General features: G+C 44.8%; 1 protein-coding gene and 1 non-coding gene across 3 annotated transcripts in view; both read right to left on the bottom strand.

Moving 5' to 3' along the window:
* LOC124605630 (lysophosphatidylcholine acyltransferase) overlaps positions 1-26,134 on the bottom strand; it is a 691,248-nt gene that overhangs the window by 298,592 nt on the left and 366,522 nt on the right. The gene's annotated exons all lie outside the window — the stretch shown is intronic.
* On the bottom strand, positions 11,357-11,429 carry Trnav-aac. The gene has a single exon. It is a non-coding gene; the product is annotated as a tRNA-Val (tRNA).

Below are 26,134 nucleotides of genomic sequence, written 5' to 3'. Positions count from 1 at the left end.
CTGTCTTACGATTCCCTTATTAAGTTTGTATCTGCCTGCTTGTAGCTCTACTACAAAAGAATAAAAAATTCTAGATCGTTAGAAAAAAGTCTAGAAAGGCGAACGACAGCAGCTTGCAGCTGGTAGCCAAGCATGTTACCTGAGAAATGGTATTTTCCTAAAGTGGGAAGACATTCTTTTGTGGTTGAATTGTTGGCAAATATCAGTCAGACGTGTGCTGTTGGTCTAACCGTTTCGATGTGTTGAATTTGTACCAATTATTTTTCTACAGGTTTCTTCTGTCCCAAATAGAGAGTTGAAGTCTCCCGTTAGTATTTTCACGTCATCTTGGTGAATTTTGCTCATAGTATTTTCGAGTGTGTTCCAGAATTTTTCGACATTTTTGGTGTTTTATTTTCGATGTTGGTGGCGCCATGTGCATTGATGAGTGTTTATTTTTTACTGGGGCTCTGAATGAGCATAGTCATAAGTCGATTGTTGATGGGTGTGATTTCTTCGACAGAACTGATGATAGATCCGTGTTCGAGAAATGCCGTGGCCAAGATTAGTACACCTTTCGCTATCTTTTGTTGCATTTTGCTCTAGAAGATGCAGTGGTTTCCGTAATGCTAGGTTTCATCGTCAGTTAGTCGTGGTTCTTGAAGAGCAATGATGAGAAATTTTTGTCGGTCGATTTATTATGTTAGATTATTTATTTTTCGTTATTTGGATCATTGTATCGATGTTTTATTATAAAAAAAGGTCTTATGTGTGTGAAATCTTATGGGACAAAAACTGCTAAGGTCATCAGTCCCTAAGCTTACACACTACATAACCTAAATTATCCTAAGGACAAACACACACACACACACACACACACACACACACACACACACACACACACACACACACATGCCCGAGGGAGGACTCGAACCTCCGCCCGGACCAGCTGAACAGTCCATGACTGCTGCGACTGAGACCGCTCGGCTAACCCCGCGCGGCGTGTAGTTTTCAAATGCATGTTTTCTGCTTGTAGGGAAATTTACAAGAGATCTTCAATATTCTCTGCCGTGCTAACCTGGATTCCCCAGAATCCGAAATTCCAACTGCCGCCTGTCAACAGTTTGCACAGTTCATGATTGCTTGTGTTTCATTGGTTTGGCCTGGGTGATTCCAGGACCGGACAGGACCAGAGGGTGTTGAAGCCTTTGGAAGCAAATATTTTCAGACGTGCGTGGATTTTGAGTTCAACGGATTGAGTAGTCGTAGAGGATTGTGTTAGTATTTGGTTCACCCCAAGTATTTGATTTCCTCGGTACCACCCATATGGGGTAGGGTTTCCCCTATCGGCCCCACGGGATTATTATTATTATTATTATTATTATTATTATTATTATTATTATTGTCATTATGTCATCAGCAAATCGGATATGGTGCATCTTCCCACCACTGAAATAGATGTGCATTGTTCGAATCAGTATTTCCATCACATAAATATGGGTTATAATTACGGTCCATTGCTGCTAGTAGACATATTTCTCACTTTTTCTTGGGCAGTTGCTACCTGTTACTCCATCGTAGGAATTTATGTGCGCAGCATTGTTGCAATACAGACGTTCAAATTATCCGATTTCTGTAATTTCATTTCGATACCAGATAGTTCTAATCGGATTTAGCCAGTCAGGCTTAATGTGGATATCCGAATACGACTCTCATCATTTGATAGACTGGGTAAACCACATTCTTAATCGGACGGTTGAATCTAGATCACTTATTTATGACAGGGCCTGAATTCTTAAACACTGTGAAAAATAATAATACAATGTGCTCATTACTAATATTTTATTTAAATATAAATATATGAACGAACGAGATAACAGTTTATTTACAGGAGCAGAGTCCCATCCATCGTAGCAGAGCAGAACGAGATTGGTTTCAGGGCCAAGAGAGGATAAAGCTGTTGCCGTTTGCTCCACGATCACCGAACATCAACCAGGTAGAGAATATGTGGGCAGAGGTAACAAGGTCATTGCCATGTGGACCTACAAATGCAAGCGACCTTTGGACGAACATAGAAAACGTATGGTGGGAAGTAAACCATCACGCTACACACTGTCTACGACTTAATGAAAACAATGCCCCTATGCCTTCGAGAAATCTTACGTAATGATCGTGGGTGGGTTGGTTACTAAAAGTATACTCGTCCACAAAACCCATGTGGACAATTATCTGGTAGTCGGTCAAGCTTTGCTTTGTCGCAGCTCTTTAGATACAAGTCCATTTACTTTCAGTCTCCTCCTTACAATTCTTGGAATGCAAGGTAATTGAAAAATCTCATCCACTCGACACCAACTGAGGTTTTGACTGGTGCATGTGTTGTTCAACACACAGTAGTTGTCACCCTCACTGGAATCAATGTGTGTGTGTGTGTGTGTGTGTGTGTGTGTGTGTTCTCGTGTTCACGCACGATCTGAATCAATACTATTAACATTAGAGAGACAACCAACAATAAATATTGCATCAAATATGACTAAAGTATTTTAATGCGATGGGAAGTTACAAACTGAATTTTTACCCAACCCACGACCTGTATATTACGTTACGTTAAGTAAGATGTATTAACTCCATAGTATCGTTAGCAGAGACAGTGCGCTCTTGTTGTCGAGGCTCGCGACAAGTGCAGCGATTAGCAGTGCCCAATGCCGCCGCGATTTGTTTATGTTGGCTGACCGTGGACACTGCAGCAGACGCTTCGCCATAAACAGAAAGAAATCACCTTGGGTCTGACTGCAGTGAGCGGATATCACTGCCTGCGTGTTCTTATAGTAACCAACGTGAGACTCTACTCACAGGTGCCATGGAGCAATTGCAACGGGTATCATGTCGTTAGTCATTAGTCATCAGAATATTAACCAGTGATGAAATATCCACTCTATTTGAATCCCAAGAAAATAGGAACTTTCTCACAAAGGAATGTGAGGTGATATCAAAATTCATCCAACATGCAAAAATTAACTGTAGGGCTTTCATGTATGCAGTAGTAGCACACAAGGAAATATTATGTCTTGGAAGCGTATGTTTCATTTCCTCTTCTCATATTAGCGCCCTTGTTTTAGCATGAAGTAGAAAAAAAACATGAAAAACTAAAGTTCCTGATAAGCATATCAGTCATTTCCTCTTCTCATATCATAACTTTTCTTTTAGTATGAAGTAAAAAAACAAACAGTTTAAGTTTGTGAAGCATAATATGACAAGATTCTTATCGTAGGCGCTATCGGAAACGCAAAAAGCAGGGAGCTGTCCATTCTTTTGTCCAACAGTCTGTCTCCTTTCATGCACTACTCCCGCTGGGAGATTCTTATTTAAGGACTTGTGGGCATCAAGTTCTTCAGCAGAACAAGCCTAAAGCAGTGGGGATGTTTGCAAATGTCTGTATTCAGCAATGACTGCCATCTGCCATAACACTTCACTTCACAGAATCCATGCGGCAGGCAACACAACTGTGCGTGCACTTCAGACTTCATTCAGTAAGACGTCAGGAGATGGATGAAAACGTCAAATTAACGTCGCTCTCCGAGTCTTATTCAAATGGTTCAAATGGCTCTGAGCACTATGGGACTTAACTTCTGAGGTCATCAGTCCCCTATAACTTAGAACTACTTAAACCTAACTAACCTAAGGACATCACACACATCCATGCCCGAGGCAGGATTCGAACCTGCGACCGTAGCAGTCGCACGGTTCCAGACTGTAGCGTCTAGAACCGCTCGGCCACAGCGGCCGGCGAGTCGTATTCAATCCAGAATGAGGTGTTATTAAGGTAGTTGCGCGTTCTAGCAATTACACTTTTATAATTCTCATATGAGTATTCCGATAGCCAAAAGAACCCGTTAGTGTGAAACTATCGGGAACTGCATTAATATCAAACTGCAAGAACATGAGACAATACCTGGACTCTTCTCTTCGCTGGGTGACCTATTACTGTTATTTAGGATTCTCTCCGTCCTAGGCGTAATGCAAATGGAACTTCAGAGGCGCTTTCCGCTATTCTTGACAACCATCAGCAACTTGTAATCACTGCGAATTACAACTTCGTGATGGTATGGCTCAGGTTGTCAGTAGTTGTAGTGGTGTTATGCAGTCAACCTGCTTACTGTAACGTTAATGGTGGCACACATAATTTAGCGCTGACTACCTACTTAAGTAAATATGGTGTTGTGGCGTCGTCGCTTCTCTTTATTTGGCCTCAGTTTGAGTAATCCGATTTAACGAACATAGTACTCCATTCGCGGGCTGCTAATGATACAGTATGACTACAGAGATCATCGTGCGGGTATTGCATTAATTCTGCAATGGATTGCTTAACAAATATTACCCTCAGCTATGCAGCTGGAATGATTCATTACACAGGTACTCTGTGTTGCACTTGGTTAAGGGATCAGTTCGCTGCAATCCTGCTTCTACTGTTCGTAAATACTCGTATACTTCATAAATGGATCGAATGGCTCTGAGCACTACGGGACTTGACTTCTGAGGTCATCAGTCCACTAGAACTTAGAACTACTTAAACCTAACTAAGCTAATGACATCAGACACATCCATGCCCGAGACAGGATTCGAACCTGCGACCGTAGCGGTCGCGCGGTTCCAGACTGTAGTGCCTAGAACAGCTCGGCCACCCCGGCCGGCATACTTGTATACTGACCATTCGTTATTTGACTAAATATGAACTACAATCTGATTCGCATATATATGACATGAGTTAGCGCCGGCACAAAGCAATGACTAAGGGCTGGATGCCGTTGAAGTCCCGTTACATTGATGGCAAGACAAATGTTCGCAAATCACCTCTATTGCCTCAAGAAACAATTGCATCTTAAATATCGAAGGACCGGCGTCCACACTGTCACAGCGCGTTGAAATACAGCTAAGACGGCAGATGAATATTTGTGACCGACTGGGCTTCGAACCTGGACCTCCTGCTTACTAGACAGACATGCTGATCACTGCACTATTATTTTTTTAAATAAGTTTGAGAAGACTTTCAGCACCAGGTAGACGGAGGCAAAGAGGGCAGGGGTCGAAGATACGAGGCCTGGCCTCAATGCCTCCCCCATACCTGTCACTGAGCAGCTGCATTATTCCCATGTACTCCATGTTTGCACATATACATACCTTTAAATGGTGGAAAAAATTGAAGTAGTAATTAAGGTAAAATAAATTACAGATTGCCGCCTCCAATGTTGAAAATCGGTAAACCTCAAAATTGTACTACGATAACACACATTAGTGTCATACATTTTGTCAATATTTACAAGATTTTGCCGTAATGTCATTATTTCCATAAACATGAGAAAGAGCTCGTTGTAACACATACTAGTAATGTAGGTACGATTTACCAGGAGCCCATATATCGAGCTGTGGTACTGCTGCTAGATGTTCCCATCTGGCTACCCTCACGGAGGCAATGGACACACACAATCCACGAGGAGATATTAACAGTTATACACATATCTAATAACTCGCAAGAATCAAACTTAGAAACAACGTCAGACTTTGTAATGTACGAGGGTGAGTCAAATTAAAACCTTAAATATTTTTTAAATATTATTTATTGTGCAGAAGTGGTACAAAGCTGTATCACTTTTCAACATAATCTCCCCCACGCTCAATGCAAGTCCTCCAGCGCTTGCAAAGTGCATACATTCCTTTAGAAGAAAATTGTTTTGGTAGTCCGCGCAACCACTCATGCACCACGTGGCGTGCCTCGTCATCAGAACGGATCTTCTTTCCTCCCATTGCGTCTTTGAGTGGTCCAAACATATGGAAATCACTTGGGGGCAAGGTCTGGTGAGTATGGTGGATGAGGAAGACACTCAAATGCAGGTATGTGATTGTCGCAACTGTTGTACGGACAGTGTGGGGCCTTGCATTGTCATATTGCAAAAGGACACCTGCTGACAGCAATCCACGTCGCTTTGATTTGATTGCAGGCCGCATATGATTTTTTTAGGAGATCTGTGTATGATGCACTGGTGACAGTGGTCCCTCTAGGCACTCCAAAATGATGCCTTTTTCGTCCCAAAAGAGAGTCAGCATAACCTTCCCTGCTGATGGTTCTGTTCGAAACTTCTTTGGTTTTGGTGATGGGGAATGGCACCATTCCTTGCTCGCTCTCTTCGTTTCCGGTTGGTGGAAGTGAACCCAGGTTTCGTCCCCAGTAACGATTCTTGCAAGGAAGCCATCACCTTCTCGTTCAAAGCGCCGAAGAAGCTCTTCGCAAGCATCAACACGTCGTTCTCTCATTTCAGGAGTCAGCTGCCGTGGCACCCATCTTGCAGACACTTTGTGAAACTGGAGCACATCATGCACAATGTGGTGTGCTGACCCATGACTAATCTGTAAACATGCTGCAATGTCATTCAGTGTCACTCGGCGGTTTTCCTTCACTATGGCTTCAACTTCTGCAATGTTCTGTGGAGTCACGACTCGTTGTGCATGACCTGGACTAAAAGCATCTTCCACTGAAGTCGCACCATTTGCGAACTTCCTACTCCATTCATAGACTTGCTGATGTGACGAACATACATCACCGTACTGAACCTTCATCCGTCGATGAGTTTCAATAGGTTTCACACCTTCACTACGCAAAAACCGAACGCTGTTCTTCCCTGGTGCAAGTCGCAAGTGGGGGGGGGGGGGGGGGGGGGGGGGGGGACACAGGACACAGGGCATCTTTATTCTGATACTGCGACGGTTTGTGTGCATCTGCACTATGCTGCCACCTACAGGCCATTCTGCACGCTGTTTGTAGCACGCTTACCAACTTACAGGATAACGGGTCGAAATTTCGATTTGTTATCACAAACGTAAGGTTTTCATTTGAAGCATCCTCGTATATGTTTGAGTCCTCCATCCTACTGGACAAAATATTTTCCTCTGTTTTGCGTAACATAATTTAGCCACAGACTGCACTGTCAAAGTGTCCTAGACCATAAATCACATTAGTAATTACCACAATTTTGCATAATATATCGTGACGTTATTAACGTAACCACAAACTGAAATGCAAAGTGTGTCACTCCTTAAATTACATTAACATTTACCGCAATTTTGCACAATTTGCCGTGGCGTCATTAATTTAACTGCCCGCTTAATTGGCGTACACCACAGCGACGTTACTCGACGATCCAAACGCTACCGTACATCACTGAAGATGTGGCCAGTCGCGATCAACAGGAGACCGTTACCTACAAATTACGGCTCGCAGCTAACCCGAGGAGACTGCAACAGGACTGGGCGTACATTTTTCAAAGATTGTGTCGTCCTAGAAAGTCCGCAACCGTCTACACATGATCAATATGGTCCCCAGGCATCCATTAGGAACAACAGTATAAACCCCAGCACACCGGTGCCCGAAGAAGGCGGACAACGTAACACCTAGAATGGAAACCAGGTCAATGACGTCAGTTTCTGTTCACTGCCGAGTGTCGGATTTATCTGATCGTTCTAGAATCACGTGAAGCCATGCAGTGCCACAGATTCAACAGTAATATTTTGGGCCATTGTCAAGTGCGGGTTTTGAAAGTTTCCTGTCGCTATCGACGATAGCTGAGGGCTGAGCAGCATACAGACAGAATCCGTGAAAATAGCTGTCCGTAAGGACTGGAAAGTTGTTAAAGTCACACCAACACTCATGAAAGGAAACAGAAATAATCCGCTAAATTATACATCCATATCATTTGTCATCGATTTGCAGTATGATTTTGGAACATATGCTTTATTCGAGCATTATGAGCTACCTCGAAAAAAACGGTCAGCACGGATTCAGGAGAGAGAGACAGAGAGAGACAGAGAGAGAGAGAGAGAGAGAGAGAGAGAGAGAGAGAGAGAGAGAGAGAGAGAGAAGTTTACGGTAGATCTGTAACTGATTTCATTTTTCTATATTTCCAGAAGACTTTTACACCATTCCTCACGAGCGGCTTCTAATCCAACTGCGTGTTTATGGAGTATCGCCTCAGTTGTCCAACTGTGTTCCCGATTTCCTGTCAGAAAAGTCACAGTTTGCAGTGAACGACGGAAAGCACCGAGTACAACGCAACTGGTATCTGCCGTTCCCCAAGGAAGCATTTCAAGTTCGCAGGAGAGCTTCTGTAAAGTTTGGAAGGTAGGAGACGGGGTACTGGCAGAAGTACAGCTGTGAGGACGGGGCGTGAGTTGTGCTTGGGTAGCTCAGATGGTAGAGCACTTGCCCGCGAAAGGCCTTGCCCGCGAAAGGCAAAGGTCCCGAGTTCGAGTCTCGGTCCGGCACACAGTTTTAATCTGCCAGGAAGTATCATATCAGCGCACACTCCGCTGCACAGTGAAAACCTCATTCAAGTTCTCTGTTGTTTGAATTTATATAAACGATTTAGGAAACGATCTGAGGAGTCCTTTTGGATTGTTGCATATGAAGCTGTCGTTTACCCTCTAGTAAATTCGTCAGAGGATCAATACGAATTACGAAGTAAATTACACAAAATACTTGCATGGTGCGAAAAGCGGTAATTGATCCTGAACAACTACTAGCGTGAGGTCTTCCACATAACTATTAAGAAAGTTCTGTTAAATTTCGCTTAGACGATAAATCAATTTTATAAGTTGCATAAAGGACAGTCAAATGGAAACGAGACAGATGGAAAAAAAGAAAGTAACCTGTTTATTACACTCCTGGAAATGGAAAAAAGAACACATTGACACCGGTGTGTCAGACCCACCATACTTGCTCCGGACATTGCGAGAGGGCTGTACAAGCAATGATCACACGCACGGCACAGCGGACACACCAGGAACCGCGGTGTTGGCCGTCGAATGGCGCTAGCTGCGCAGCATTTGTGCACCGCCGCCGTCAGTGTCAGCCAGTTTGCCGTGGCATACGGAGCTCCATCGCAGTCTTTAACACTGGTAGCATGCCGCGACAGCGTGGACGTGAACCGTATGTGCAGTTGACGGACTTTGAGCGAGGGCGTATAGTGGGCATGCGGGAGGCTGGGTGGACGTACCGCCGAATTGCTCAACACGTGGGGCGTGAGGTCTCCACAGTACATCGATGTTGTCGCCAGTGGTCGGCGGAAGGTGCACGTGCCCGTCGACCTGGGACCGGACCGCAGCGACGCACGGATGCACGCCAAGACCGTAGGATCCTACGCAGTGCCGTAGGGGACCGCACCGCCACTTCCCAGCAAATTAGGGACACTGTTGCTCCTGGGGTATCGGCGAGGACCATTCGCAACCGTCTCCATGAAGCTGGGCTACGGTCCCGCACACCGTTAGGCCGTCTTCCGCTCACGCCCCAACATCGTGCAGCCCGCCTCCAGTGGTGTCGCGACAGGCGTGAATGGAGGGACGAATGGAGACGTGTCGTCTTCAGCGATGAGAGTCGCTTCTGCCTTGGTGCCAATGATGGTCGTATGCGTGTTTGGCGCCGTGCAGGTGAGCGCCACAATCAGGACTGCATACGACCGAGGCACACAGTGCCAACACCCGGCATCATGGTGTGGGGAGCGATCTCCTACACTGGCCGTACACCACTGGTGATCGTCGAGGGGACACTGAATAGTGCACGGTACATCCAAACCGTCATCGAACCCATCGTTCTACCATTCCTAGACCGGCAAGGGAACTTGCTGTTCCAACAGGACAATGCACGTCCGCATGTATCCCGTGCCACCCAACGTGCTCTAGAAGGTGTAAGTCAACTACCCTGGCCAGCAAGATCTCCGGATCTGTCCCCCATTGAGCATGTTTGGGACTGGATGAAGCGTCGTCTCACGCGGTCTGCACGTCCAGCACGAACGCTGGTCCAACTGAGGCGCCAGGTGGAAATGGCATGGCAAGCCGTTCCACAGGACTACATCCAGCATCTCTACGATCGTCTCCATGGGAGAATAGCAGCCTGCATTGCTGCGAAAGGTGGATATACACTGTACTAGTGCCGACATTGTGCATGTTCTGTTGCCTGTGTCTATGTGCCTGTGGTTCTGTCAGTGTGATCATGTGATGTATCTGACCCCAGGAATGTGTCAATAAAGTTTCCCCTTCATGGGACAATGAATTCACGGTGTTCTTATTTCAATTTCCAGGAGTGTATTTCAAAAGCATTCGCCACACTGTTAATACATTTATCCCACTGTGAGACAGTACGGTCATTGCCCTCATCGAAAAATGTTTACGGGTGTCTAGGACCTACGATGTACCTCTTCGTCCGAAGCAAATCTACAGCCACTTAAGTCTTCCTTCAGGGCTCCAATAATGTGGAAATCGCATGGGGAGAGATCGCGATTGTATGGAGGATGCGGGAGAGCCCGCATCTTGGGAAGGTTGTTTCAACTAGCCTGCAGAAGTTTCGGTGGGAAGCCCTTACGTATCCTCCGCATAGCCCTGATCTCTCCAGACACGATTTCAACGGTCGTCGATTTGCTTCAGACGATGACGTGCACGCCTGGAAACAATCATCGTTCCGTAGGCAACCGCAAACGTTTTTCCATGAAGGCGCTGATCGTCGATTCTCACAGAGGAATAAATATAGTAACAGTTATGGTGATTACTTTTGAAATAATAACGGTTTACTTCCTTTTTCCCATCTGTCTTCATTTGATAGTCCCTTATAAATAGCTAGCATCACAATTACAGGTAACTTGAATTGGAACCATCACACAAAAAATGTTGGTGTTGAAAGCTAACCGAAGATTGCGTTCAATTGGCAGGACACTTAGAAGACACAACAGTTCTGCTAAACAGACTGCTTATACTACGCCCGTCCATCCTCTGTTAGAGGATCCTGCTATGGGATGCTTAACATACAGCAGTAATAGAGGACATTCAAGAAGTTGAGAGAATGGCTGGTCATTTTGTATTATATCGGAATGGAGGAGAGAGTGTCGGGGACGAGTCGGAGTGGTACTTATTAAAAACAAAGGCGTTTTTCGTTGCGGCGAATTGTTTTCACGAAATTTCTTTACCACTTTCTCCTCCGAAACGGAAAATAATTTTGTTCACTACCACGTACACAGGGTGCAAAAATTTAACAGGGCGCAGAGAATCCTCCACTGAACAATTTAAAGTAGGGAACCTGTGGGAGATGCCAGCTCAAGAAGATAAAGGAATAAAATTAAATTACTGTGTACTTTTTGATTTTCATTAGTTACAGATAACTGAAAATCTCATCACTGATACACTGTCTGCATTCTATCTTACAAAGTGTTTTGAAACTGACGGCCATGAGAGAGTTTCATGTTTCTTATGAGCCATCTGCACCCTGGTGGTGGGACGTTTGAAATTGATTTGAATAATCACAGTAGAGATTGTAGGAAGTATCTTGTTGAGTGCGACGAAAAAGTGTTTCCGCCCGGAATCGAACTGGGGACCTTGTGCGTGTTAGGCAGACGTGATAACCGCTACACCACGCAAACTGCTACGCTCTGCGCTGCACATCTGATACAACTTGTAAGACGATCGCCATTTTGGCGTAAAAATCACTTTGCCGAAACGCACAATGCAGGTATTTCGCATTCGTATGTAACAATCGACAGCACCCTTGACTGTCTGGAATGCCATCACGGATAAGCGCCCAGGAAGTCGTCGGAAATGCTCGCGGCCGAGTCCTCAGTAGCGCCAGCTGCTCTTTCTATCCCTACGAGGTACCGTCAACTCGCGCAGTCCTATTGCGACAGATGTCACCAAAGGCAATCACTTCGTTAGCGGCAAGGAACCTGGGCGTAATGGAAGCATGACATCGGCGAACAAGATTCTGACGCATCCTGACAAATATCGCTGGTTTGTTTAAAATCACACCATAGGCAGCTACAATTCTGGAAATGAATTCCACAGTGGGGTCTCGAACACAAGCGACTTTAGAAATCTCCAGAGGAAATAATCAATGGGATTCATGCCGTGTGACCTAGCAGGCCATGAAATAGGACCTTCCCTTCCAATCCGGCGACCAGAGAATACAGCACTGAGATGGTTGCGGGCATCCACATTGAAGTGGGGCGGTGTACAATCATGTTATATCCACATCCTCTCACGGACAGCCAAGACTACGTTCTCCAACAACTCAGTTAGAACTCTTCGCACGAACCTCAAGTACAGGTGGTCATTCAGACGGCCAGGTAGAAGATACGGCCCAGTGAGATTGTTGCCTACAATGCCGGCCCAGATATCCACAGCAAAACGTACTTGATGGTGTGACTATCACAGCGTGAGGGTCTTCCTCATCCCACACATGGCGATTCCCGCTGCTCGAAATACCATCACGATCAAATGAGGCGTCGTCAGTAAACAGCACGACTTGGAAGAAATCTGGTCGATCAATCCATTGTTGGAGCAACCATTAACACAATGTCGCCCTTGGTATATAGTCAGTCACAAGCGCTCGTTGTGGGTGATAGGAGTGTAATTGTTGTTCGTGGAATACTCGCCACACGTTATTATATGCAGCGCCCATTTCACGTGCAATACGACGAGTACTTGTAGTGGGGCCTGCTACAACATGTTCCAGCACCTCCTCTCGAAAATCGGGTGTGCGAGTGGTCCACATTTTGCCAGGTCCCTCGTTTCTTCTTTCTAATGAACCCGTCTCCCGAATTCGTCGTGACTGATGATGTCTGTTAGGAAATCGTTCCCTGTACAGCCTTTCAGTAGCGAGAGCACTGCAACGTACTTCCCCATACACAAGGTACATGTCAATGATTCAGAGAAACTCTACCGGTACTGCTCCATCGTAGTGTACTGTACGTCTCTGAATAGCACTGCGTAATGAATGGGTCTGTCGTTGAATTATAGCACGGTCTGTCATGGGAAAATGTAAATACGATACAACAGAGCTATCTTATTAACACGTACAGTAAAAAAAAGAATATCTGCATCGCGACTTCCTAGTAATTATGCTCCTCGTCCTTGTTTTCTTGCAGGAAATAAAGAATGTACATGTAGATAAACAGTAAAGTACGTCTAAACTTGTACGCAGGTTAGTTGTAAATATGTTGGAAAACAGTAATGGTAGACAAAGTGGTACACAAGTTTGCTTCCGTATCTCCTTAAGCTGGCTTCTCTGGTCCCGGGTTCCCTACCTCAAATTACTCAGTGGGGCGTTCTCGGTGTCCTGTTACATTTTTTGATGCTCTTACGGAAACACCCTGAGTAGGGACAAATGACCATCGTAATAAAATAAGAGCAGCCCGAGCTCGCGCAGAAAGATTTCTGTTCGTTTTTCCCCACGTGTTAGAGGACAGTGGAATGGCTGAGAAATATTCTGCAAGTTTTTCTACGAACAGTCTACCAAGCACCTGAGTGTGAATTGCGGAGTACATATATAGATGTATGTAATTATCTGTAGCAGTTGAAACTTAGAGTTTGTATTCGCTGAAAGCTTCCAAACACACCGATTGTTCTTAGGAGTGCCACCGTGCAAGACTGGGACAGGCTTCAGCTGTAACTTGTACACCACCTAGTGAACAGCATGCCATGGGGTATCCGAACATGTCAAAATGCACTTGATGGAGGGACACGGTACTGAGTCACCCAGCATCGGAATTTCGTGGCACAGATGCACACTTCCGAACGCACTGTATTTAGGTTTGTTACTGCGTTGTACTTTCTACATCTACATAGACACTCCGCAAGCCTCCGTACGGTGCGTGGCGGAGGGTGCTCTGTACCACAACTTGTTATCTCCTTTCCTGCTCCACTCGCAAATGGAGCGAGGGAAAAACGACTGTATACGCTACTGGCCATTAAAATTGCTACACCAAGAAGAAATGCAGATGATAAACGGGTATCCATTGGACAAATATACTATACTAGAACTGACATGTGATTACATTTTCACGCAATTTCGGTGCATAGATCCTGAGAAATAAGTACCCAGAACAACCACCTCTGACCGTAATAACGGCCTTGGTACGCCTGGGCACTGAGGCAAACAGAGCTTGGATGGCGTGTACAGGTACAGCTGCACATGCAGCGTCAAACGATACCACAGTTCATCAAGAGTAGTGACTGGCGTATTGTGACGAGCCAGTTGCTCGACCACCATTTACCAGACGTTTTCAATTGGTGAGAGATCTGGAGAATGTGCTGGCCAAGGGAGCAGTCGAACATTTTTTGTATCCAGAAAGGCCCGTACAGGGCCTGCAACATGCGGTCGTGCATTATCCTGCTGAAATGTAGGGTTTCGCAGGGAATCGAATGAAGGGTAGAGCCACGGGTCGTAACACATCTGAAATGTAACGTCCACTGTTCAAAGTGCCGTCAATGCGAACAAGAGGTGACCGAGACGTGTAACCAATGGCACCCCTTACCATCACGCCAGTATGGCGATGACGAATACACGCTTCCAATGTGCGTTCACCGCGATGTAGCCAAACAAGGATGCGAGCATCATGATGCTGTAAACAGAACCTGGTTTCATCCGAAAAAATGACTTTTTGCCATTCGTGCACCCAGGTTCATCGTTGAGTACACCATCGCAGGCGATCCTGTATGTGATGCAGCGTCAAGGGTAACTGCAGCCACGGTCCCCGAGCTGATAGTCCATGCTGCTGCAAACGTCTTCGAACTGTTCGTGCAGATGGTTGTTGTCTTGCAAACGTCCCCATCTGTTGACTCAGGGATCGAGACGTGACTGCACGATCCGTTACAGCCATGCGGATAAGATGCGTCATCTCGACTGCTAGTGATAGGAGGCCGTTGGGATCCAGCACGGCTTGCATTTTGCTCTCCTGAACCCACCGATTCCATATTCTGCTAACAGTCACTAGATCTCGACCAACGCGAGCAGCAATGTCGCGATACGATAAACCGCAATCGCAATAGGCTACAATCCGTCCTTTATCAAAGTCGGAAACGTGATGGTACGCATTTCTCCTCCTTACACGAGGCATCACAACAACGTTTCACCGGGCAACGCCAGTCAACTGCCGTTTGTGTATGAGAAATCGGTTGGAAACTTTCCTCATGTCAGCACGTTGTAGGTGTCGCCACCGGCGCCAACCTTGTGTGAATGCTCTGAGAAGCTAATCATTTGCATATCACAGCATCTTCTTCCTGTCGGTTACATGTCGCGTCTGTAGCACATCATCTTCGTGGTGAAGCAATTTTAATGGGCGGTAGTGTATGTGAACTTATTCCAAATGGTCGTACCTTCGTTAACAGTCAAGTTATAGTTGTTGTTCCTTAGAGCTTATTCCTCATTTCCTACCCTCTTGAATCTAAGCTAACACTCGCTAGGAGAAATGCAGGTGGCGCAAAATTTATTGAGCAATTTAGATGCAGCCTCCGTCATGCAGCGAACAGCGTCTCTCTGGTGTACTGCCAGCCTGCGTTAGTAACTCCGACTTTCCTGCAGTCTCCGCACTACTTCCCGTATCGTCTCTCAGTCTTGCTACAGACTCTGTGTGCAAGAGCTGGCAGACAACTTTCGCCTCGACATCTGGCAAGGGCCTCTTCCTCCCTCCCACTGCTCACCGCTGAAGTCGCTTTGCATCTGATGTCCGATCAGAGATTTCCCTGGCGAATTTGTAATTTAAATTCTCCTCCGGCGCTCTGTCGAGAAGTGGAGTTAGTTCTGCATGATTTTTTCCACCAACGTGACTGGCCTCAGTTGATTTCCTCAGCAGCCACCTGGAGATGGAAGCAAGACCCGCGGTCGAAAATCCGCGCAGAATCAATGCCTCGGACCGGCAGACTAGCAGAGAAGAATTTTAATTACTTCCCATTTGCATAATGTCCCCGCTTAGGCTACACCGATTTCCAGAAATATGGTGCCACGTTCTCATCCGCTTGCAACCATCAGGCTGACTTGACAATGAACAACAGGCTGTACTGCAATCTGATATCCTTTGTACATGAAGTGTATTTTCCGTATCAACGGCTGACAAATGCCCCTTTCTGTATGTGATTTTATCCGTTCACTGTAGTCCGTATGAATACACATCATTTAGACATTGATGTCTGGACAATAGGAAACAATTTTTAGGTGATGCTGATACATGCACTACATAAAAAGTAATATGTCAGTGTATTAAATAATAAGATGGAGTTTCTACTTGCGTATGCCGCATATGGGTAGCTCTGAGACTTCCACTGTTTACCTGAAACAAAAATAAGAACTTGTTATAAAGTAAAATGGAATATGCTGCTCTCCAGTTAAACACAAGGAAACTTCAGGGGTAAGGCAACCAAAAGCGGTTGAAATAAAAACTACATATCAAGAAATACGAGGCGGTAAAAATAAAAAAAAACTGTTTGTGAAATCTTATGGGACTTAACTGCTAAGGTCATCAGTCCCCAGGCTTACACACTACTTAACCTAAATTATCGGAAAGACAAACACACACACACACACAAACACACACACACACACACACACACACACACACACACACACACACACACACACAAACACACACACACACACGCGCCGGAGGGAGGACTCGAACCTCAGACGGGGGAAGCCGTGCGAACCATGACAAGACGTCTAAGACCGCACGTCTCCCCGCGCGGCTGTTGACTGGTAATCAAATACATCTTTGGTAGTTTCATTCTTACGTAACATGGGTGTAATGATGACGTTACGGAAACTTTGAGGGAGAAACTGATACTTAATTGCGGTCTGATAGGTATTAAGCGTGGAAAAGTGTTAAGACATATGTGATAGTTATTCGTACATTCGTATTTTGTACACAGCAGAGGTACCAGATGTGTAGGTTGTAGTTGAACGTAAAAGCGCGATCCTTACCCGTACACCCTCTACGTATATTAACTTCGAAATGGTTCAAATGGCTCGGAGCACTATGGGACTTAACTTCTGAGGTCATCAGTCCCCTAGAACTTTGAACGACTTGAACCTAACTAACCTAAGGACATCACACACATCCATGCACGAGGCAGGATTCGAACCTACGACCGTAGCGGTCGCGCTGTTCCAGACTGTAGCGCCTAGAACCGCTCGGTATTAACTTCATGCTAATATTTAAGGAGTAGAAGTAAACTGAAGGGAACGGCCCATTTCCATACTAAATCTGTTAGGATTTGAAACTAGCGATACCATCTAAGTACCGAATTAAGAGTGTGTTTATATATACAGTGCATAGGCCACTTCTGTGTTGTTTTGTTTGTTACGTTAACAATCTGAGCCAGGGCAAACCGAAGGCACAGTGCACGAGACACGTGGGAGTGAGGCGAAGAGCAGATGTGAGTGTGTGGGCGGCACTGGCTTCGTATGCCACCTGGGCCGCGCCGCCCTGCGTGGGCGGCGGCGGCGGCGGTGGTGGTGGTGGCGGCGGCTCCAGGGCCCCGGGAGCGGGCCCGCTCCGTTCAGCGCTGCTCGGCGCGTTTATGGATTTTCGGGCCTACGCGGCTCCACCAGGCCGCGAGCACGCCACGCCACGCCACAGCACAGCACAGCACGGCACAGCACAGCACGGTGGAGCGGAGGCTGCTCCGCGTAGCTAGGCCGCCCGCGCAACACGCCAGACACGCCGGCGCGAGGCAGCGAGCGCATCTAGCAGCTACAGCCGTGGCCAAACTCTTTCATCTTTTGTACGAGATAGAGGCATACCATACGGGCGAAATACCGCCAGACTTTGAAAAGGAGATGACACTTCCTATGCCAAAAAAGAGAGCCGATAACAGATGTGGATATTACCGAACCATGGGTCTAATAACAGTAGGCAACACTGTCTCTACAACTTCTCATAGAAGCTAGGTTGAGCGAAGATGAACCTACGTTTACAGCATTTGTAGACTTAGAGAAAGCTTTTGACAATGTTGACTGGAATACGTTCTGTGACCTGGTAGTCATGGGAAGGCAGGACTCTGTTACGATTGTGGACGGGGGCCGTAATCTGATACTATTGGTTGCCTTTTACAGTTATACACTTTTGTTTTTAAAACACTAATGCCAGACTTAACAATAAATAAAAAAATACCACACGTTATTAATGAAGGAATAAACAACTTTGCAAATAGTGTTTCCAGTGTGTTACAATTTAGCAGATTACCATAAAACACCAACAAAAAAAAACAAGCCACTGTGATCACGGCTGAAGGCCTTACACACAAAGAATGGCAATAAATTAAGAATGTTTAAGAACTCGCTGCAATTACAACTTCCAGGTACTGAAATATTAAAAGTGGCCGCAAATACAGCAGAAGATGTCAAACGACAGCAATGGCAGTAAATAAGGTTTTAAGGCTTACTGCTAAAATACAAATATCGAATTATTTTTTTAAAGCAAATGACCACAACTCGGCTGAAGGCCTTACACGCCAGTAACGGCAATTATATAAAAAATCTAGAAACCTGCTATAAAACAGCAAATACAAGCAAAGGTTAATTAAAAGAAACAAGCAACTGACCACCAAACGGGTGAAATAAGATTATGGTAACCTTGTAACACAACCTTTACACTGCTAGATTTATTCCAGAAGGCGACCGGCACTGTTAATTAGACATACAATAACCTTTAATGTAGGCATTACAAGGTATGATAATAAATAATACAATAATAAAACACAAGGACCAGTCACAGACGGTGCTCCAGGAATCGCTCCGGCAACAAACACTTTGGCAAGCGATGAGATAGGCAGCCAACAGTTGCATTCACTTCACAAGATGGTAAGTCAGACTAGTGGCAGTCTAACGAGTGACTAAAGATAATCCTGCTGAAGCTACCTGACGTCCAATAAAGCAAATGCAACGATGAAACAATACGCCAAAGCCGGAACCGGCGGTCTGCACTAGGTCTCCAGAATACTGTGTTTATAGAGCCCAGAACGAGAAAGAAACCACTTACAGATTTCCGCCCGATCCCACAAATCCGAATATCTGAACAAACAAGTCATAGTACAGAACACCAGGCAAACTAACATTAACTAAAACCCCACTCCATTTGTGTACGAGGCAAAACCGAAGTGTAACCAACCAGAATCAGCAACCACACGTCATTGCGGAAACAATCGCAATGCGAGCCAAAACCAAGTACCAAATGAGTGACATCAAATTCATTAGACACACAAACGCACACTGAGCTCACTGAGATCTCTGACGACGGTTGGTAGAATGAAACAAATCCCTTCCCTGCTTTATTAATTGACAGTTGAGTAACCACACCGGCTGATCATTGAGCCAAGTGCTTTTAACACAGTTGGGTCTTCAAGTACTAAGCAGTACGCAGATCCACGAAACTGCACACGACGGCGCGATGATATGCATTACACACGTACTAAGGGCCCAACACGGGTGACTAACTCCGCTCTACTTGGGTTGAAATGCACTCATCTTAAAGCTTGCTGCATGCGGTTTACGACGAGGTCGTGCACCCTCGTGACCACAGCCCTTCAATCCGGCAGTCCATGTGTGCTGCCAGCGGTCCCGGCGTGTTTACGCACTGCGCGGACCTGGCTCCTCCTAAGTCCCCAACCGAACCCCAGTCACACGACCCGGAAAAACAACGACGTCGCCCCAAAGATAGGGCCACAGTTACTACATATCGATAACCGCCGCTGGTGCCACTAGCGGACAGGCAACGGTTGCGAAACAGTGACGCCAGTTAACACGAGAAGAAGAGAGACACTGCAACCATGCCAACTAAACGATACCGTCTGGCCTCGAACAGAGGACGGAAACCTTCAACAGCACCAACACGAGCCGCAGCACAGCTCACTCTCATACAAATTCTAGAGGTGGCAGAGGAAAAATACAGGCAGCGAAAGGCTGTTTACAATTTATACAGAAACCAGATGGCAGTTATAATAGTCAGGAGGCACGAAAGGGAAGCAGTAGTTGGGAAGGGACTGAGACGGGGCTGTAGCCTATCCCCGATGGTATTCAATCTATACACTGAGGAAGTAGTAAAGGAAACAAAAGAAAAATTTGGAGTAGGAATTGAAGTCCTGGGAGAAGAAATACAAACTTTTAGGTTTCCCGATGACATTTTAATTCTGTCAAAGAGAGCAAAGGACTTGGAAGATCATTTGAACGGAATGGACAGTATCTTGAAAGGAGGATATAAGGTGAACCTCAACAAAAGCTAAACGAGGATACTGGAATGAAGTCGAAGTCGGGTGATGCTGGCGAAATTAGATTAGGAAATGAGACACTTACAGTAGTCAAGGAGTTTTGCTATTTGGGAAGCAAAATAACTGATGATGGTCGAAGTAGGGCGGACATAAAATGTAGACAGGCAATGGCACGAAAAGTGTTGCTGAAGAAGACAAATTTGTTAACATCGAGTATAGGTTTAAGCGTCAGAAAGCCTTCTCTGAAAGTATTTGTATGGAGTGTAGCCATGTATGGAAGTGAAACGTGGACAACAAACAGTTTAGACAGGAAAAGAATAGAAGCTTCCGAGATGTGCTATAGAAGAATACTGAAGATTAGATGGGAAGAGGTGCTGAATAGAACTGGGGAAAAATTTGTGGTACAACCTGACTAGAAGATCGGCTGGTAGTACACATTCTGAGGCCTCAATGGATCATCAATTTAGTATTGAAGGGAAGCATGGGGGGTAAAAATCGTATAGGAAGACCAACAGATGAATACAGTAAGCAGATTCAGAAAGATGTAGGTTGGAGTAGTTACTCTGAGGTGCAGAGGCTTGCACAGAATAGAGTAGCAAGGAGAGCTGCATAAAACCAGTCTTTGGACTAAAGATCAGGACATAAACAACGAGTCTAGCATTACTGACACGAATTATTTACAGAAGAGTGGAGAAACTGTTAGAAGCCGACCTCGGGGAAAATCTGTTTGGATTCCGGAGAAGCGAAGGAACACGTGCGGCAGTAGTCTTAATCTTAGGGCTGGGATACACGTGCGATTGTTTTTGCTCTCAGACAGTTTGGTCTCTCAGACATTACACGCAGAATTGTTTATACCAGGGCCGAATTTCTGCTGATGGCTACAGTCCGATAGTTTCTTGCGAGTACTTTCTGTAAGTGTCAGAGAGTCTTGCGACAGCAGATGTTGGAAGCGTTTAAGCGGTAGGTTGTGAGTGTGTGTGAGAGCTACGAGATCACTCTCCGCGAGATTTGCCTATCCCTAGTCAGTGCGCGAAGGAAGAGGTTTCGACTAGAGCTGTTGATAAAATATCGGCATCAAAACGGCAATATAGAGCACCGATATTTTTATTTTATATTATTTTTTCCCATTTTCGGTAAATATTTGAAGTCGTTATTTTCAAATTGTAGTGGAAAATAATTTTATCTTTTGAGCTTCCATCACGTCTTGTCTTTCTCTCTGTGTGAAGCAAGTATATGTGGCACAAAAGAACAAGTCCGATTGCACTGGGCGGTGGAGGCGTGAATGAAATAAGATTTTCAATGTGAAAAATAATTTTCAACGCAACTAGTGTGCTATTTCTTCACTTCAGCATTCTTCAAAAAACAGCTGCTGAAAATGAACAAAAATCTAAATTACAAGTCCGGTCGTTGCGGTGGGTAGAAACGTATGAAGGGGAAATGCTGACGTCATCGGCGCTCGGACTTCCAACAGAAACTGGGAATGTGTGTCTCACGGGAGGCGTGCCAGAGATAAGTCCCTGTAGCAGCACTGTCCTCTGTGTCGTAGGTGGTTCAGATGGATAGAGCGTCTTCCATGTAAGCGGGAGATCGAGGGTTCGAGTCCCGGTCGGGGCACACATTTTCAACTGTCCCCGTTGATTTGTATCAACGCCTGTATGCAGCTACGGGTATTCATTTCATTGTAACTTCAGAAACTGCAACGTTTAGCTTCACCACGCAATTCTGACACTACAAACGCTAGGTCGCTGGCGTAAGCGGGAATGAAAAAACAGGGAAGCGACATGAAGTGTTCTTGACAAATACGATATATGACGAGATCGAACGCCGGATCCATTTTTATTGGGCCACTTTCATGCCGTTACCAATGTTAGCAAAGTGGTTATCGCCAAGCATGAACGTGCATCGTTTTCCTTTCAGTTCTTGCTGTAAGGGGGATAAGGAGGCTGCTAGCTTGTTGATGTACACGAGTATCTTATAATAAATCAGTAGGTAAATATACAACTCTAAAACCGGCAATATATTTACGATGTGCAGCAAATATTTTTGTAGGCAGATACGTCAACATTTTTTCCGTCGATATGTCGATACGATTTCTCTATATTTCAAGAGCCGTTAATGAATTTTCTTTGAATATCGATATGCCGATCTTTTTAAAAATAGCAACAGTCCAAGTTGCGACGACGGAAGAGCGTCAGACTGCAGCCGCACTTTTAATACCAAGAAGAAACCTAAACGACCGTGTTCGTGTAGATAACAGAGCGGATTATGCGGCAGGTTGATTTTGGAGCATGCAAGAATCTCATTGTAGAGCTTGTGATGGAAAATCCACAACAATATCGTAATTTTACAAGGATGACGGCGGTGGAGATGGAAGAAATCCTTTTTACAATTGAACCCAAAATTACAAAATTAGATACTATTATGCGTAAATCCATTAGTGTTAAAGACAGTACTTGTGACAATATTCCTATAATTATTCACTTTCTTCTCTTTAATATTTGGTAAAGTACCGTAATAATTATTATCATGAAATAATGTTACACAAATTTCGTCTTGATACCTATGGACGTTTAAAACCCAAATAGGACATAACTGATAAATGAAGCACTCCTGGTCGTACATTTATTTGAACGTTTTTACTTTTATTGACTTAAGGAACAGCTCGTAAATTCTATAACTTGAAGTGGAATGTCAGTTTTTAAAGTTCCAAAACGTTTACTTTCGAACATAGCTTCACCTGTTCTCTATGATATAAAGCTACTTTGTCCGATTCCTTGAGTTGTTGATATTCTGGTAAATCTCATTTGGAGGTGATAAAACCTGTACTAATGTCAGTCAGCAAAGTTTGCTTCTTATCTCAGTTCCTAAAGTCCAGTAACTGTACATTCCATGACGCTGGCTTCTACATGTGGTAGTGTACAAACTCTGAAATACGGCACAAATCTGGGATGCAATACGGCCGCTCAGCACTCTCCGAGTAAACCTACTCGTCTGAACGAGGCGTCTGAACGAGACGTCTGAACGAGACGTCTGAACGAGACGTCTGAACGAGACGTCTGAACGAGACGTCTGAACGAGACGTCTGAACGAGACGTCTGAACGAGACGTCTGAACGAGACGTCTGAACGAGACGTCTGAACGAGACGTCTGAACGAGACGTCTGAACGAGACGTCTGAACGAGACGTCTGAACGAGACGTCTGAACGAGACGTCTGAACGAGACGTCTGAACGAGACGTCTGAACGAGACGTCTGAACGAGACGTCTGAACGAGACGTCTGAACGAGACGTCTGAACGAGACGTCTGAACGAGACGTCTGAACGAGACGTCTGAACGAGACGTCTGAACGAGACGTCTGAACGAGACGTCTGAACGAGACGTCTGAACGAGACGTCTGAACGAGACGTCTGAACGAGACGTCTGAACGAGACGTCTGAACGAGACGTCTGAACGAGACGTCTGAACGAGACGTCTGAACGAGACGTCTGAACGAGACGTCTGAACGAGACGTCTGAACGAGACGTCTGAACGAGACGTCTGAACGAGACGTCTGAACGAGACGTCTGAACCCGCAAAGCGCGACCACTTTCGATGTTGTTTACGTGACACAGTTTACTCGCAAAAGTTGTCCGAGTATGAAAAACTCTCACGTATATACCTAGCTTTAGAAGACGTGTTTACAGCGTTTGTAGATTCAGAGAAAGCTTTCGACAAGGTTTACTGGAATATACACTTTTTCTGCAGGTAGCTGAGATAAATAATGGGATCTAAAGGTAATCTGCAGCTTGTACAGAAACCAAGTGACAGTTACAAGACTGAGGACACGACAGGCAAGCAGAAGCTGAGAGGGAAATGAATATTGCAACCTCTCCTCTATGATATTCAGGAAACTGAGGAGAAATTTGGAGAGGGTATTCATGTTCAGGGGGACCAAATAAAAACTTGGAGGTTTCCGATGACATAATTCTGCCAGAGACAGCAAAGGACTTCGAAGAGCAGTTAAAGCGAATTAAAACAACTGTTATGGAATGTAGTTGTATTAAATCAGGCAATGCTGAGGGAATTAAATATGGGAATGAGACACTAAAAATAGTAGATGAGTTGTGCTATTTGGGCAGCAAAATAACTGGTGACGGCGGAAGTGGAGGGGATATAAAATGTAGAGTTCAAATGGCTCTGAGCACTATGGGACTTAACATCTGTGGTCATCAGTCCCCCATAACTTAGAACTACTTAAACCTAACTAACCTAAGGACATCACACACATCCATGCCCGAGGCAGGATTCGAACCTGCAACCGTAGCGGTCACGCGGTTCCAGACTGAAGCGCCTAGAACCGCACGGCCACACCGGCCGGCATAAAATGTATAGTAGCAATGGTAAGAAAATCATTTCTGAAGAAGAGAACCGTGGACGGTAAGCAGTTCAGACAAGAAGATACAGACTCTTGAATCTTAAAGATTACACGGCTAGATCGAGAAACTAATGATGCGTTACTGAATCGAAGCTGGCTGAAAAAAAAAATTATGGCGCAGTTTGGCTATAAGAAGGAATCATTTCACAGGACATATTGAGACATGAAAAAATCGTCAAGCTGATATGGTGGGAAGTGGCGGGGTGGGGGGAGGGGGGGGGGCAGCAGGGGTTAAAAATTGTTGAGGGAGATCTAGGTAGGAATATATGAGAGCGTGCTGAAAAGTAATGTATTCAAATTTATATCAAAACTTTTAAAGCTTTATAAATAAAACTAACGTTATTCTATATGTAACTTCGGTCTTCATGTCTGCAAGTTTAATTCTCAACCTAGTTACCCTGGCGACGATGTCATTTCACCCAAGGAGAGACCAGTTTGTTGATACCTTTCCGACATTGTCTGAATTTTTCCACATGTGCTCTGTTTGCTGCCCATAGAACGCCTAGGCATCATTCTATTTCTCTCCACTTATTTTCCAACATCTCTTCCATCGTTGCCTCTACAGCATCTCGTATTCGTGCCATAAGATTTCGCCAATCAGGAACTGGTGAACTGAGCACTTTATGTTTAACGTTAGCACCACAAAAAAAGTCAAGAGGAGATATGTCTGCTGAACACGGTGGCCATAGTGCTGGACCGTCTCTACTGATTTACGTGTCCTAAAAGGTTTCATCCAGGAGCCCGTGTCGCGCGGTCTAGGGTGTCTTGTCACGGTCCACGCGGTTCCCACCCCCCCCCCCCCCCCCCCAGTCGGAGGTTCGAGTCCTCCCTCGGACGCTCGGCCACAGCGGCGGGCGCCCGTGGTATAAGTCGACTTTTGTGAACTAATATATTTTCCGAAATGACAAACATTTTTCATTGTGGCCTTGAAGTGTGACTTAGCTATTGCTACTACTGCATAATGTGCTTACATGAAGTACGAAGTGTCATTAAAATCGCAAAATACAGTTTGAGTTCACTATAACCTTAGTGATATATCAGGTAAGAAGCGAACACTATGTTCTAATTTATATATTTCGCATTTAATTACTTCCTTATACTCGTATTATATATTCGTATTTCTCATTAAATTTCTCTTCAGCAGCAGATAAATGCAAAATGTAACCGTCGACAGTTAGAAACTACAAGTAGTAATGCATGGAGATGCAAGGATGTATCGTAACATACATACATACATTAACCCTTGTTTCATAGATCATGAATACGACATTTCGTAATGATGTGGAACCTGTCACTTTAACACAAGTTTATTTTACACAAAATAATTTTTTCTGTTTTTTACATCTATTGAGTAGGAGTAGTTATCATTCAGAAATGCTTTTAATTTGCTTATAAATGTTGGTTGGCTATCTGTCAGACTTTTAATATTATTTGGCAAAATTCATAATTATTATTTTTGGCAGTTCTGTTCAGTTTTAAAGACGTTTTCTCTTAATTCCCGCAACTATCCTTATCACAAAGACTATACTATTCAAAATATTGGTATTATTTAAAAACCATAAAATTGCGAAAGTTTCGCATGGATCCTCTGGTTACAATATAAATTGAGAAAGAAGAGAGAAATTTTAACTGTGTCAATGTTTCGAATTTACTGTGTGTTCTGTTATATCGATGATGGCG

This window comes from Schistocerca americana, chromosome 3 (genome assembly GCF_021461395.2).
Source record: "Schistocerca americana isolate TAMUIC-IGC-003095 chromosome 3, iqSchAmer2.1, whole genome shotgun sequence".
In the NCBI taxonomy this organism is placed as follows: domain Eukaryota; kingdom Metazoa; phylum Arthropoda; class Insecta; order Orthoptera; family Acrididae; genus Schistocerca; species Schistocerca americana.
This window is presented reverse-complemented; position numbering and strand designations above follow the sequence as displayed.